The sequence below is a fragment of the Symphodus melops genome (assembly GCF_947650265.1).
Source record: "Symphodus melops genome assembly, chromosome: 10".
Taxonomy (NCBI): domain Eukaryota; kingdom Metazoa; phylum Chordata; class Actinopteri; order Labriformes; family Labridae; genus Symphodus; species Symphodus melops.
In genome coordinates, this window is record NC_136700.1 from 22610477 (window position 1) to 22624508 (window position 14032).

The 14032-nt window shown below is 40.3% G+C and overlaps 1 protein-coding gene across 2 annotated transcripts in view; it reads right to left on the bottom strand.

Annotated features, from left to right (window-relative positions):
* The window catches only part of tpst1 (tyrosylprotein sulfotransferase 1), a 36764-nt gene extending 25731 nt beyond the window's left edge, over positions 1-11033 (bottom strand). For both annotated transcript variants that reach the window (XM_079354425.1, XM_079354424.1), the window contains exon 1: positions 10789-11033. The gene's annotated coding sequence lies outside the window, so the exon portion shown is untranslated. The remainder of the gene's footprint in view (positions 1-10788) is intronic.
* Positions 11034-14032: the final 2999 nt, after the last annotated feature.

Here is a 14032-nt window from a genome sequence, read left to right on the forward strand (position 1 = left end):
TCCATGTAGTCAAATGTTAAACTGTATGTCTCACATTTTGAAAGATCTCAGGCTGGATGTCAGACAGCAGCATGCTACACTGTTATTACTGCACGAGCATCAAACACGTCTCAGAACAAACTACAGAGGAGACATTTGTCAGGAAGACTGATCACACCCTCCTCTTTATCTGACAGGCCTTCAGATCTCCGGCCAACGTCAATGTGCAATCTTATCTCAGCAGCCAGGTTTGACTTACAAAGATAACAATGAAAAAGCCTCCAGAACCAAATGTAAAACTCACAGATGCTTCTGTGACACTGGCTTTATCTTTAAACTCCAGAGAGTGAAAAAATGACTTTGGATGAAGTTATCAAGTTACCTAACAGAATTAAACCGGTACTGAATGATATATAGTTTTACCATTGCTGTAGCTCAGTGCGTTTGTGTCGCTTGAAGCAAACCCAAAACCGTTTTCTTGTTTCCATGACTTATTTACAGTATACGTATTTTTTGTTGTTATTTTCAAAATTGTAAAAGATATTGCCCACTGTGTTTTTGCAGATCTTGTGCAATATATTAAATAAATAAATAAATAGTCTGCTTATATTAAATGTCTAATGTTGGTAAAGCTAAATCAAGAGAGAACTTGTTTAGTGGAATAATAATTTATTATTCTCTGATGGATTTTAGTTTTTAGTCTGTAATGTTAATGGAGCAAGCGAATATATATTTAAAATTTCTCAATTTCTTGATCTGATAAAATGATTGAATCTATGACTTCTATCTGTGATTGATTAAACAGAACATTATGCTTTTTCAATTAAATGTACAGTAACAGATGTAGATTTTTCATCTACCTGCCACCTTGACCAGTGAATCAAAAAGGGACCCAGTTAGTAACATGGTGAGTGTCAGCAGCTGTAGAGCAGAGGTGGTTGGTTGTAACGAGCAGGCGTTACCACGGTAACTGCGAAGACTACAAGCAGGTTTGTAGGGACAACCCAAGATGAGTTAAACCTTACTTAGGCAAAAGTATGATTTATTCGATTACTCGACCGGGATATTCGATAGAATACTCGATTACTAAAATATTCGATAGTTGCAGCTCTAATACTGATGAACGCTAAACGTAATGCAGCCTTTTAATTGCAAAGATCGTAATGGTGGCGTGCATTCACTCGACGCACGTGTGCAGCAGTAACAGAAAAGAAAACGTCACTCCCCCTTTTACTGATTCGAGGGGATTTCTCCGGAGAATATCCTACAGCATTCTCACATCAGTCCAATCGGACTCGCTGCAAAAAATAAAATACGAGGAGTCTGGTTGGAGAAGCAAAAACATGTGGCTCACGTTCAGATATAAAGCTCCTCCGGTGAAAGTGTGAAAGCCCCAGACTTCCCGAGTGAGACAAAGTGGATGGTATCATTTACAAAACCCAACTGCAGTGTTACTTTTTATTGAAATCGTTCAGCCCTCATTCTCGCCCTTTACTGCCACCATATTAGATGATGAGTAACTGTCTTCATGGCTCTGGCACACAGGGCGCTCTGACGTCACTCAGTAAAAAGGCTCCAGAGCGAGTGAGGGTAAGAGTCACACAACAGCCCCCCTCCCTACACACGCACCTTTGCTTGGCAGAACACAACGCAATGACACAACACACTGTCATTTCCTTGGAATTTGAATCAGCGTTCATCTATTTTTTGCCCTTTCTCAGCAAATGCACAACTGCTGACTGGCTTTTTCAAATCCTGTGAGAAGGAAAACGTCTGAAGCCTCATGGAGATCTTACAGCCTTCACATACAGTTATGTTTAGAAACGCTGGCAACGTTGACTGCTGTCGACTGCAGAAATCAACAATCTCCATCTGTGCACGGAGCTGAAAAAAAACACACACACAAGTGATATCAGGGCCAAAGCCACTCAATATCTGTGTTAGATTTATACTAGTAAACACCATGTTGTGTTGTCTGTGAAGAGGAAATGATCAAGACTTGACTCCACACAATAAGACTCCTTAGACTCAGGCGGCTTAAGTTGATGAACGTTCGTACATCAGAGACTCAGTGAGACATGATTCAACGTCACACTTGTGGTTCAGTGTCATGCTCAAACATAACAGCCGGACACTTCCAAAGACTCTTCAAATATTCAAAAAGATATGACCATTATCAGTGTTGTGCCACATTGACCCACCTAATCTATGACGTGTAGCAGCCTGGAGTGAACAACAAGGTCTCCCAAACATCCTGCAGATATCAGTCAGAGCTGCTGACTCTCTCCCAGCTGTCCTTGGTCTCCAGATAAAGCTGAACTGTGTCAGGTCTGACTGACATCAGCAACAGTGAATTCACATTACACATTAATTAATGTAAGAAATTCTATGACAGTCTGGACCAGAATTGAGGTAAAAATGCAGTGTCATCATGTTAGGTACTAAATAAAAAGGATGCTATAACATAGGGAAAGTGCTACAAACCATGCAGTCTATGGTGCTCTTTACTAATATTTTATGGAACAAGTCTGTAATCCCTGGACTGTATTTAGAGAGGTTAGATCTGTTTCTACTGTGTTCACTCGCTCCTGATCAGCCACGCAGCCGTTGATGCTCTTAAGCAAACATCCACGACAGTCAACTCGTCGTTGCACAAGTAGAGAGTGTTTTGCAACAAAACGTTACAACTGATTCCTCACATTAGGCTCCCTGTGAGAGGAGCTCACGGAGGACTAAGCTGCAGATACGGCGAGTTTTCCTCCACAACAGTGCGACTGAGGAATGTAGAAAATGTGCGAGGCCTGTATAGCACTTCTAACAATCAGTGTTTGGTAGGCTTTGTCTTCTTTCTCAGCCCACACACACTACCTTACATCTCTGTCTCCTCTGTGATTCAGCAATGGAAGAAGGATTCATAAAGCATGCCAACACCTTTAGTCTATTAAAAGGGAGTGCAATGCTGCTTCCCAAGGCCGCTGACACTAAGCTTAAAGGGTAAATCCACTTTAGGATTCACGTCTGTGGTTAAGATGTGATTAATTAAGGAGGTTGTATACTCGATGTGTGTGTTAGTGAGATTAATCTGCAGGTTTTCTGGATCATCGAAACAGCAACTACATCAAACAAACCTAATAAAGTAGGTCAACTACCAAGATTAAGTTTTGCAGTAAAAGGACGAACGACAGCAGATGGCGATATACCCACTTTCAGCTGGTTACTATTGGACCTTCTTCCAGTTGATTTTGAAGTTAACAAACTTGGGAAGGGTAAAAAGGTTGAATTGCTCCAGTAGAGGTCCTCACCCAGCAGCCTTGAAACAGGCTGTAATGGCTGTAACATAATCCTTTGGGAGGAAACGGGCCTGATCAAATTACGTCAACTGAAAGCACTTGCTCGCTTTCCTTTTTTCGTTCAAAAATAGTGATGCTAGACGATACACAAGTACACAACAACTTCACAATAAACTGTTAAGAGTGTCCCTTCCCCATGAAGCTCATCATCTACATGTGGACAGAAGCGAGCTCCATCAGGGCGAGCGAGCGCAGCAGAAAGAGAGAGAGACGGCTCATCTCCACAATCAGTTCAAGTCCTCATAGTTTGAAACATAGTATTTGTCTCTTATTTCTCAAGCAGCCATGGAACATCGTGAAAATTAACAAATAAGAGAGAAATACTATGTTTCAAACTCATTCATATCAACATTTACATAAATCACATGTTCAGTGGTAACAGAGCAACAAAGCACTTTACCGTGTGCGCCTGTTTGAAAGTAGGGAAACCTTGTTGGGTTTTATTTTGTCATTTTACAGACCTCTCTGACCCTTCTCCTCCATCGCGTCTTTTCTCCCGCACTTCTGCTCCTGGTCATGAGCACTCATCAAGAATATTTCTCTTTACATAAACACAACTATTTTTATTTTCTTCACACCATTTGATCAGTTTAAGGCTTGTTTTAACAACAAGCATTAACCTCAGAATAAAATAGCAGACCCTGACATTTCAAACACTTTGCTGTCAGGTTTTGTTTTTTTTTTAGACAGTTTTTACACAACTTTTGAAATCCAGGATAAAAAGTCTCTTCAGACCGAACTGACTGCCTGGTTGATAAACTGCGTTCGAGATTCAGAGGCGTGTTGTGTTACACCTTGCACCGGCACTGAAATGTGTTTGTGTTAAATTAATTGAAGCTCCTCTCTCCTGTTACAGATATTGTATCCTCCTGACAGGAGATTTTCCCCATTGATCTGTTAGTGGAAGCAGAGGAGGCTGAGGCTGCTCTCAGCGGAGCGACGGTGAAACCAAACCACAACGACATTTAATAACGTGAACATCTTGAAGCTCAAGATGCTTGAACAAGTTTCCTGTGGATTCTGTATCGTTTCTGCTCTGGCATTTACTGCTTGATGAGAAGGGCCTCAGACTTTCCTCTCCTCTCTTTGCAGATGATGTTAGCTTCTCTGTTAGCTTCCTCCAGCATGCACTGCCGCAGTTAGCACCTCCACTCCTACAATAGAGCTGGAGACAGCATGTCAGGGTTTTTCTTGGATCAAAACGAGGCAGTGGTGGTATCTTTCTCACCTTGTACATGTGCACGTCAAGTAGAGAAGTTGCTTTTAAGTACCTTTGTAGAAAGCGACAGATTTACTGTCTTTAATTCATATTTGGCCTCTGTATTTACTTTAAAGTCAGCAAGTTTCAAGACAGACTTGGAAATAAATTGAAGAAAATGTGCTCACATTTCTTTATAAATATCATACAATGAGTCCTATCAGTCATGTTCAGTCAAAAACAACTTTAAGGACAAGCAAGAATATAAAAAATATATAAAAAAGAAGCCAAGAAAGAATAGACGAGGCAAGAAGAAGAAGAGAAGAGGAAGGATAAAACAAATGGGACAAGAAACATGAAGGAACAGAGGATTAGGAAGAAGGAGTAAAGAGAACGAGTGGAAGGAGAAGAAAATGGTCAGTTCAACAGAGAAATACAGAAGTGATCAGTGTCCAATGCTTGTGCAGGCCTGCTCTGCAGCAGCTGTCATCCTCTTATCATTCAGCCTTTATTAAGTTTCCAATCAGATCAGATCTGAGGTCTCTCACATTCCTGCAGGATCAATCATCCAGACTGTGGTCCATTAACCTTTTCACAACCTCTGCCCCTCAGGCTCGGTCATGAATCACACGCTCATAAGCAATCCAATCAACCTCCAGCTACACTCAAGCACAGAGGTCATTTCAGCATGTGCAAACTAATCCAACAATGCAACTTTCAGTTTCTTTAAAAATAGCTACTCTTCCTCTGGATCCCTCGACAAGGATCACTGGGAAAATAAACTAATCATAAGGTCTTCTTCTTCCACCCGTTATCTGCACAAACCTCGAGTCAACCTTGGGATCCCGGGGGAAATTCATTTGCTTATGTACCTGTTCACTGGTATACGTGCTCATGATGGATGGTGTGAAGTTAGAGCTGACACATTCTGACATTTCTTTTAACAGGAAAAAAGCCTCGCCCACTGGCAACCCCACCCATCTTTATTCTTTGTTAAGTCGCTCAGTCTGTAGCTATGGAAAGCACTCGTCTTGTTTTAACAAAGCCAGCCTTAATGTTTATGCCCACTTAATGAGGACTGTTAATGTAATGTCGGGACTGTTCCCTTTTTTCCACATTACAGATAACACCCACACACACGCACCCCCATGAAATCACAAGAAATGGACGAGGGACGGTAGAAAAATACAGGGAGTGGTGCTGTGATGTTTTAACAGCCTTAGGTCACCTTATCCCCAACCATGAGACATTAAACCCTGAAAGCCCCTTATTATGCAACCGGCTGCAAATGATCCAACATGTGGCTCTTTTACAATCACCCGAACATCAACTATGGTGATTGTGCTGTCAAAATACAATGCTATTAGACTTTTTCAGGATAGCTTGCACCTGAATTTTTCCCTGAAAAGGGGGGGGGGGGGTCCCCAGGAGGTAAGCTGTTATGTAAAAGGTGCCATCTTTGTTTAAGTGGGTGGAAAAAAACCTACCTAAAAAACCTAAATAAGAATATGATCATGCCTATAAACCCCTCTTTTTCAGCCCTGTTGGCCTATTCTTCTGAAAAGTGAAGCAACCAAAAAAAGAGGGGATGTGGTTTGTAAACAAGCAAAGGATTCATGCCAGAAAAAAAAAATGGTGAAGTGGGTTTTTTTGGGGGGTTTTATAATGTTTGACCTTTAACAGCATCAAGAACAAAATTGATGCAAAAATGCTGCAAATCAGGGAATACTTCAATCTGTCCAATACAGTCCACTCTATGAAGAATGTATAACGGTCCTGGTACATCCTCTAAATTTGGCCCCTCCTATTAACTCCGAGCAGATTGCAGCTCAGAGTAAACATGAAGGTTCAGTAAACTAAAGATTTGTTTTCAACTTCAAAAGGCAACAACATCCAGCTTCCTTTCTCACGCAATGTGCAAACTTATCTGTCACTCCCACACTGAGATCTACTCACTGTCAATAATTTCACAACATCAGAGCAGAGTACTCACACAGGAAGCAGCCACACTTCGAACCACAGCGCTCCTGCCTGCTGGAATCTGAATGTGTGCGTGTGCTGCTCTGTGCATTTAACTAAATCAATTCCAGTGACCCCTGTAACAGCAATGCAACACTCAGGTTAATCAGCGCCACCTTCACAGTGCAGCTGACGTTCACAGAGCACGGGTTATAAACAGTGACTGACAGATCAGTAATCAAGGAAGTGAACGGCTAATACAGGAGCTGTACATGTGAACGCAAACAGTCACGTTTTCCAATCAGACTTCAGAGTTTCTCCTGCTAGCCTCAGAGTATTTTTTTCGCACCAAGTCCGAGTGAGATGACGTGAGAGGACGAGGAGAATTCACCTGCAGCGAGTGGGAGAGAATTCATTCATTCCCTGCAATCAGGGAACAACCATTTTGTGCTTACAAAATGATACATCATTAAACTGCTTCAATATGTTTTCGGTTTGTCAGCATGTTATTCTCCACTCTTTAGATATAGTGCTTCTATTTAACTGCACGTAGCATTGAAAGAAGGCCATATTCTGTCTGCCACATCTGCATATATATCATATTCTAACACCCCCACCCCCCAAGACCGGGATATGTCCCACTGTGAGTGCATGTGTGAAGACAAGCTCAGGAGGATTTCTGGGACAGTGCTCCTGAAATTCTCAAGAAATGTTCAGGAATGCGTAATGTGAAAATGGCTTGAGTGTGTTGTTGAGGGGGGAGGGGGTTATACTGAGTGGGCTTTCTTCAGTCTGAAGTCTGAATACTACTTGTGAAGGAGTAAGACACAATCTGAGCTGTCAGAGCTGTCAGTGTGGGAGTGTTGCTCTGGAGACCGTATAGTGAAGAATTAATTTGCATAATTTTATGACAATATATTTAAAAAAAACAACAAAAAATTTTTAAAAAATCCTTCACGCTTCAGCTGATAAATTGTGAAAAACTAAAAGGATGAGTTATGCTCTTACATTTTATTATGGCACAAAAACCTTCAGAGCAGTTGAGCTTTCTGAATATACAATATATATAATATTCAGAATGTGCAAGGCTGTGTATTGATCCTGTTTCCTGCATTATTACAGAATCTGTGTAAAAACAAAGACAAAACAGGAAAGTTAGCTAAAACAAAACCAAGGTCGGCAAACGCGTTATGAACTGTGAATGTGTTCGCTACAATAGAAGATGTTTTTTTATTTCTTATTTTTTTATTTTCCAAATACCATCCTATATCGTATACCACAGTAAAAATTCAAGACGGTATGTTATTATGAAAAAAACAGATACCACCCATTTCCATTTACTCACAATGAGAGACAGGATAGGAATCCATCCAGAATCATAAAAGTTTATAATAATGAAACACGACATGAATCTTTTACCCTTTATGTCACTTCTGAGATATTACCAGCACGGTCCAGTCGTGAGCCTCATAAAAAAACACTTCTGTCACATTTTGATCTAAATCTGGTGTGCCACTGCATAAATCCCAACAGGCTAGCGGCGCCCGTTGTACAGTGGGTTTGAGTGCGACCTGTGGCTCCTTTCCTGCATATCATTTCCCCCACTCTGTCACTCCAAAAGCTCAAAATAAAAAAAATTAAAAACCCCCATACGTTTCACTCTGCTTGCTTGCAGTTTTATCACAAAAAACTACAACACCTGATATTCTTGTGTCTCCTCAGTTTGCAGCGAGATAAAGTGTCACCACTTTGTGGGTGGTCACCAAACTCGTTGGCTCAGAGCTCAACTCTTTCTGAACACTTATCACAAAGTTGTGTTTCACAATTCAAAAGTCAAGCTTCTGATGAAGAGAAGAGGAAGCTGTTGCATCGCTTGCCTCAAAGCCACAAACAAAAACATATATATGTTGTCCTCACAAAGAAGGGAGTTGCTGGTCTGCCGCAGCCTCAGCTGGTTTAGTTGTGGGACTTGCATAGTTAGTTTGAATCCAAAACAACATTTGTGCGAAACACACCAACACAAAAATGGAGTCTGGTGGCATTGATGATGGAAATACAACAGATTTGTATGTATTAGAAACAATCTTTTTTTCCCACACACATTTATCTCTGAGGACGGACTAAGATAACAATCTGAGTCTCGTCTGTGACAAAAATAAGAACTTGTAGTGGTGCTTTCATTGAGTGTTTCCCCAAAAGGATTAAGTGTCCGCCAAAATCTACTGGAGCCAATACATACATAATATATATTATATATATATAATAAGTCATCAGTAATCAGGTTGATGGGCTGGAAAAAAAATGATCTCATAGGATCAGATAACTGGCAAACAGAGGAAGGCAGGGCAGGGAAGAAACCTCCCAAGTTGTGTTGTGTTAGCTGTAAACTGTTGCAGACACTCTTTGTCCACACTCACCACCAGCAAACAAACAGTGTGAAACGCCTGACTGATTGGTCACTGAGTCCAAGCAGAGGATATCTACCGTCGTCTGCAGCTGTCAGCGCTGCTATTCTCTTCAAGTTTGATGAATACGTGCCCCCAGTCAACTTTTAAAAATATGAGTTTTCCTCTGCAGTGTTCAGGGCTCAGTGGCTAGACAGCTGCTCAGCTGAATGCAATAATTGTGATGCAGCAGTGGGTGTCCCTTTCAGACCAGGAAATGAGAGTATAAGTGAGCTGGAGTCCAACTGATTCCACTCTGCAGCTGTGAAGGCCGGCACACAGAGAGCAGCCAGCACAGAGAAATGCCCTGAATTCAACCGGACTCCAGTCTTTTTTCCCTCTCGGACCACCTGCACACAACAGATGTGCTACCAGCTAGACAGACACTGGTAGTCCTTGCCCTTCGAAGGCCAATACCAACTGTACCAACTAGCTTTCCAAGCCTGCTTGAATACATTTTCAAAAGCATTCATTACTGTAAGCCTGCAGGCTACAATTTCTCCACTAAAGAAATACTGTGACACACAAGTATTTCCTTCATTTTCTTGCCACCATCCTCAGTAAGCAGAGAAGGGGAAGCTGATGCCAATAACGGATTTCAGTCAGCAGCATGGGTTATAGCAGAGAACAACAACAACTAAAAGTGCAACCATTAGTTAACAAATCAATAACTGATTTTCTGATCTGCAATAAGACAACTGATTTATCGTATAAAACGCAAAATGAGCAGCAAATGCAGTTTTTTGTCAAATCGAGAGATTTTAACGAACATATTTCAGCATCAGATAATCCTTCAATCATTAAATGTTTTAGAGTATATGATGCTCAGTTTTTTCTATTATTACTTTTGTATGAAATTCATTTGAATATGAGCAATTTCCAGGTTATTTTCCAATAAATTATCTGATTAATCTGAACAAAATTCAGCAAATAAAAAGATGTAGATAATTGACAGTAATAACAAAGCACTACTGTCAGCTGAAGTAAAACGTGAATAATCAGTTTTCTGCATCTAATTGAAGCAAAATCCCTGGAGTCCCTTACAGGATGAATGTAGTCTGTATATCCAACATAAACTGAGACAATTCAAAGATTGCTCTCTCCAAGTATTTTCTTTTTTTAAAGTGGCTTCTTTGCACAAGCTTGGCCAATGTGATGAACTGAACCCCTGTTACACTCACAGGCTGAAATACGTAACCCCAACACATTCCATTATCTACTGCTGTACCTAACCTCAGACCAGACCTCTATCTTAAATACTGCAATCAAACGATGGACTTCTCATTCACAGCTCACACAGAGTCAGCGTAGGTTTTCCTTTCACGTCATGGGCTCCTCGTTAATTCGGCACACGTTTCCAAACGTCTGAGGCCACTAATGCTCCCAAAACCTAAAGTTTATATCGCTCAGAGTTCCTTTCACCGCACCCAGATGACTCTGTTTTTGGACAGAGATGCGCAGTAAACGTAAAGAAGAGGACGTGTTTTAAAGTTAATATAATTTAAATGATAGCCGAATATTAAGGAATAGGGCTACCTTTTGATATCAGTCTATGTTGATATTCAAGGTGTGCAACCTGACTGCGTCTCTCTATAAACATGTCAGATATGAGACACCTCCGGCTAATTTGTTTCCCCTACATTGTATCTGTATTGATTGGTGCGTGATTTCCACTGTTGACACACTGGCAATTATGTAACACACATTGAAATAGGAAATGATAGCTTTATAGCGCCAACAAAACGACGTATTTCGGTTATTCAAAACCCCCCTTAAAAAAATGTGCGTTTAATTGTCGCAGCTCCTGAGCTCGTGCAAAGGAAAGGAAAAGAGGGGACATTACGACGCCAAAACCTACCTAATTCTGCAGAGACGGCGCAGGAGACTCCGGTTTGTCGGTCAAAATATCTTCACAGAATCCAGCGTAAATATCCGGACAGTCCTGCCGGCATCTGGTGTCACTTTCCGGGCATTTTCTTTCCACACACACCGTGTCAGCCGCACGGTGCTCCTGTTCGACTGAAGGTGATTTCAACACCAGTCTCCACACTGCGAAAACTAACTGCACTGCTCTACTGGTGGTAAAAGACAAGTCCTGATTGGCGGATAATCTAGACAGTGTGTGTCGCAGCCGCTGATTGGTCTATTTGGGAAAGGGCGAAATTGGGTAGATTTAAAAGCACAGTACATAAAAGTCGACTTTAATTTGAGGTTCAACAGGATCAATTAAACCTCATAAATCTTGATGGAGTTGCTACTGTATATCGATTTTGAAATATCTTAAATAACAAGTAATAATTCCTTTGCTGAGCTATTCCACTGAAACTGCCTTTCCGTCAAATTGTATCCACACATGGAGGAGGCGGCTGTGGCTTTGTTTACATCCTCATTTATTCAAAATATGGCCTCCAAATAATTTCAAAGACTCACTTTAAGTTACATTTAATAAAAATGATTGAATTGTACAGACAGATTATGACGAGATTATTATCCAATGAGTATTGGAAAGTTAATTTAAATAAGTACAATATGCAATGAAAATAATACATTTTAATTATTGTTGTTTACACTTTATTAAACAATACAACATATTACTGATGGCACAGGCTGATGTGTAAAGTAACTAATTCCATTCACATGCTTTCATAGCCACCGGTTAAGCAGCGGCAGTTAAGTGTCTTCCCATGAATACATCTGACATGTTGCTTGAAGATCTAGGAATCAAACCCCAAACCTTCCAGTTGAGAGATGACAACGACTCTACCAACTGAGCCACAGCCGCTCCAGGATACACTAAAAGCTCTCCATGTAGAAACAGCTTCTGCATCAACAAGAAGAAACAGAAGCCCTTCTGCAGGTCGACACACGTGATCTTTTCTTGAAGGTCAAATAAAAACTCAGCCATCAGCAGGACCAAATGCACATCAGGCCTGAGAAGATAACGTGAGGGCAGATCAAGCCTCTCCACGGGATAAAGAATGCTTTTTTTTTCTCCTACTGGAAAAATTCTCATGGCAGTCAGTGAAAGCTTTGAAAGCAGCGACAGGGGAAAAAAAGATGGCGAGTGATCAATGATGCCATTATAGTGGCCGCTCTGGTTTCAGTCACAGTGAACGGTCAGCAGAGACGAGCACTCAGCATCTCCTGCAGAGTTCAAAAGTGCTGATAACTGATACGAGCGGACACAGAGAAAACAAAGAGCCAGAAGTATTTCAACAACATGGAGGGTTTTTTTTTTTTTTTAAAAAGCTCAAGAAATTCAGCTTCTTCCTTTTGTTAATTATGTTTTTGAAAAATATTGTTCATTGACATTACTATTTATAAATGCAAAGTGTTTTAATACAATATTTTTGTAAGTGTATTGTATTATTTCTAATTTAATTAGATTTATTTTATTTCATTTCAAAACTTCATTAAACCCCAGAAAAGTTGAAACACTAGGGTTGAATTCACAGCTGAGATTTAAATGAGACGATAAGGAATTTTCCAGAGTAGCTTTTGGCCAATTCCTTCATTTTGTCAAGGAAATGGTTGGATTTGAAACCTCCTTTGTTTAAAAGATAAATGTTTACCTTATTTCTGTAAATATTAATAGTAAACAGCATCTTGGAAATCAAACAGAGATTAAAAGCAACAACAATAAGGAGCGAAACTTAAAATACGATAATTACAAGAAGCAGGGTCTTGCAGCTGTGCTCCTGCAGGAACCTTGCATGGTATCAGATGACAGGATATCTGATATTTACCTAAATATTTAAACACATATTGATCCAAACTCATAAACTATCTGGACAGTTGACACCTTTAGGATGATAAATAGGTTGGTCAATTTCAAAAAGTGTTGATCACAAAAACATTTGGGCTCAAATGATGATAGGATTTGTCAACATGAGACTCCCAGGAGATGGACAGCAGAGCAGATATAATGCACAGAGTGGAAATGAGTGCTCAACCTGAGATTCCCCTCATTTAGGAGCATTGAGTAGATGTAGGCTATATGAGGGCAAAAATAGCTGCCACCACAATGCCCTCCCTGTGGACTTCTACCCAGGAGTGTGAGAACGGATGGTAAAAAAAAAGGAGGAAATGTGCATGTCCAACAATGGCCGTCTCCTCTGGGAGGAGGTTCAGAGGTCAAGGTGTTGAGGTAAGACATTACTTATAGAACTGAAACAGGAACAGCACCAGTCACCTTGTTTGTAGTTCGACCACAGCTAAACAAGAGCGCACTGTATGGAGTAACTCGGGAGCTTGTTGGCGGAGAAGAGATGGCAAAGAGTAAAATTTTCAGTCTTTCACAAAGGACAAGGAGATGGAGATGAGTTTGTTTTTTGATCACATGCTATATAAAGCATTATAAGTTATTTAAGTAATGTATGTTTCATGAAAAAAAAGTTACTTAGAGTAACATAATATAATGTATCATACAATATCATTTTTCAGAGCAATGACTTAAATAAATATATTGTTTGAACTCGTTACTGAATGCAATGAAGCATGTTGTTTTGACTTGAATTTAGATCAATGTACGTGAACTATGGCCATTATAATTAAAAGTTAGTCCCTGTCCTTTCAGCTGCTATTATCACAACTTGGAATATCCACATGTAGCGTTTTCTCTCCACAAATGTGGAATAAATTACAACACGCTCAGGATTGACGCTCTAGTTTCTCTTGGACAAATTAAGAAAATGATCTCAATTTCTGTTTGCTGAATTAAAGGCTTAATCAAGTCTGAAGTTTTTGATAGCTTGATGTGGTGCAGGGTCAAGAGAAGTGCTTTCTCAACTTCAGAGAAGGAATCTGCTCTCAAAGAAAGGGTTAATCCTTGACGGACAGATTAATTGACTTGCCGCTCTCTGAGTAAATCTGTGTCAGTGTTCATTGTTTTAAGGTTCAGAGTTCTCCAGACAGACATCCCAACAAAGTGCAGGCTGAGATGAACTTATTTAAACGAGGATGTTTCTTTATTACTGGGAATAAAAATGTACTGCAGCCAGAATAAACCCTGTCTGCCCCCTTCAGCCTGTAATTACCAGCCTGTTCAACTTTTTTCTATTTCAAACAGGATTTGGACACACTAAAAATATTGATTCTTATGA